General features: G+C 46.9%; 1 non-coding gene across 1 annotated transcript; it reads left to right on the top strand.

Annotated features, from left to right (window-relative positions):
* The first annotated feature begins 705 nt into the window (after nucleotides 1-705).
* Nucleotides 706-777, top strand: TRNAT-CGU (transfer RNA threonine (anticodon CGU)). The gene has a single exon. It is a non-coding gene; the product is annotated as a tRNA-Thr (tRNA).
* The last annotated feature ends 1,784 nt before the right edge of the window (nucleotides 778-2,561 follow it).

Raw genomic sequence — 2,561 nt, 5'->3', positions numbered from 1 at the left:
TTAGGTTTGATGAGGCCGTAAGCTACTGAAGGTAATGGGGCCCTTTATATGTCCAGCTGTCCTTTGTCAACAAATTATCGCTGTTTTTTGTGTTGAATATATGCTATATGGTAATTTATGGACCTAATAGGTATCTAAAGCACATAACAAACTATGTATTTTATCAAAGTTATTGTTGAACTGAAATACAATTAAGAAGAAGTATATTAATAGTGGATTTTTTGGGGGGGCCCCAAGAGAGTGGGGCCTAAGCTATAGCTTGTTTAGCTTATACGTAAATCAATTATTTTCAATGACAGCCTTGTGCCACTTTCAATACTGTGTTCGTCCCTCGATCTGCTTTAGTGGATCAAAAATTGATTGAAAAGGAAAGAGCAGCTCGCAATCGAGGATTTGGGGTGGGCATGCGCCCGCCTCTCCGCAGGTGTCGTGTCTCTCTCCCCCCCCCCCCCCCGGAGCTCCTCTGCATTTGCTCGGTGCGGAGTTGCAAGAACGGGATCTGACCGTCTTCCTGCAACAGAACCAAGAGAACACGCAGGCGCAGGCGCACTGGGTGTGTGTTGCTCGTGCGCTTCCTAGGGCTGCCGCTTGGCGGCGGACAAAAGAAAAAAAGCAGGACAGCGCAGCGAGCGTCGGGGGCGCGCGCCGACGTCGCCTCGGGAGCGGCGCCAGCCTAGATGGGAGTGAGGCGAGGCTTTCAACGCAGGCGCGGTGGCCAAGTGGTAAGGCGTCGGTCTCGTAAACCGAAGATCACGGGTTCGAACCCCGTCCGTGCCTCGATAAAACTCCGCGCGGGCCGAATGCCTCTTCCCCTCGCCCCGGTGGGCGCGCCAGAGAGAATGAGAGGGAGGGGCTCATTTTTAGGGCAATTTAAGACCCCAAAGCGAAAGTTTAAAGAAAAAAAAAAAGGGAAGGGGAAAGGGGACGAGGAGCCACACCGGAGGGGAATCTAGCGATCTCAGCTCGACTCCGTTTGTTTCCCACGTTAAAGCAAACACGGGAGAGCATTCACTCACCAAGGTCCTGCACCTTAATCGTACCAGTCGCTGGAAAGGAAGCCAGGCCGGCTTTTTATTTAAGGGGTTTTTCCCCACGTTAAAAGGAGGTCGATCAGCCTTGCCTTGCACTGCTGCGGTTGCCAACTTCTTTTCCTAGCTCCTGCGCCTTTTAAGAGCAACCCACCACGCAGCAAGCTTTCCCCCCAGGAAACAAAGCTTTTAAAGTTTTAAAAAACTAACTCCTGACTTGCTCTTGGGAGTAAGTAGGAGTCAAAAATCTAACAGTGAACGTTGCTTTTATTTATTTATTCAGGCATGTTGTAATCATTGCACGCTCAACAACTCCACTTAAGTGCTTTAACTGGGCTGGGAATCGCGAAAATGCCTTGCGTTATAGAAAAATAAGGTTCTAGTCCTCATGAAAGGCGCATCACGGCGCAATTCACAACAGTGGTCCGCAGCATCCGGGGAAAAACACACACCTGGAGCCACTAGAGGGCGTTCTTGCAGCACCAGACTTAACTGTGCTTGCCGGTTGTAGGAAAGGACACCGAATTTGCAGAGCAAAAAAAAGAGTGAGACGTTGTGGGGGGGGGGGGGAAGCAGCAACTGGCAGCTGCCTTGATGACAATTACGGAACAGCAAGGCGCAAATGTAAATAAGCCAACTAGTTGCAAGTCTATGGTGCAAATATCCCCCCCTCCCCAAATTTCCTAGTGCATAAGATGCTATAATGATTTGCATTGTTCTCTGGCAGTGAAGGTTGATTCCTCTTCTTCTGGTCCACAGCAGGCAGAAGTTCAACAGGTGACTCTTCATGTCTGTCTCAAAGGCCACAATAACCACACCTGTTGAAATTCAGGCAGCACCCTCTTTTGCAACAGAACTTTTGCTTTTGCAAATCAAACCTCAAGTGTGACCATTGGAGGCGCAGCAAATCCATCCTGCTGTTTATTTCTTTATCTCATTAAATGATTCCCAGGGCGCATTCTAGGAAGGAAATTAAAAGTGAGCGGCAGCAATAATACTGAACAAAGTAATGCGAACAGCTGAAAAGTTTTTGCCTTGGTTTCGATTCCCAGGGATTGTTCGGAGTGTGACCTCGGATGATAAACAAGCAGTTATTGCTAATAAACTGGCAGAATGGTTCTTTCGAATGACCTGGATGCTGATGGGAAGGAACTGTTTTGACTCAAAAGATAACAGAGTAAGAAACTGTGTTTATGGGAAGTTCAGGGAAGTTTTGTTTTTAAATGGTGTATTTTAGCTTATCCCACTGATGAGCTGTTTAAATGTTTCTAAATGCTACTTTTTAACCTAAATGTTATTAAATGCTAGCTTTTGTAAAACATTAAAACATGCTGAGACGGTTTAAAGTTGGGAGTGCGGGGAATGATACAGGCTTTCCACGTAGCTGCTTGTTTGTACACAGTGGCTCAACACGGAAATTGGGGGATAATCAGAACAAAATTGCAATTCTTCCCCCCCCCCCGTCCCCCCAAAGTAGAAAGCATTAGTTAATATATTGTTATTTTTTTTCTATTTTCACATTCAGCCTGCCTT

This window comes from Zootoca vivipara, chromosome 13, assembly GCF_965207765.1.
Source record: "Zootoca vivipara chromosome 13, rZooViv2.hap1.1, whole genome shotgun sequence".
NCBI lineage: Eukaryota > Metazoa > Chordata > Lepidosauria > Squamata > Lacertidae > Zootoca > Zootoca vivipara.
Note: the sequence above shows the minus strand (reverse complement) of the source record. Positions and strands in the feature narration are given on the sequence as shown.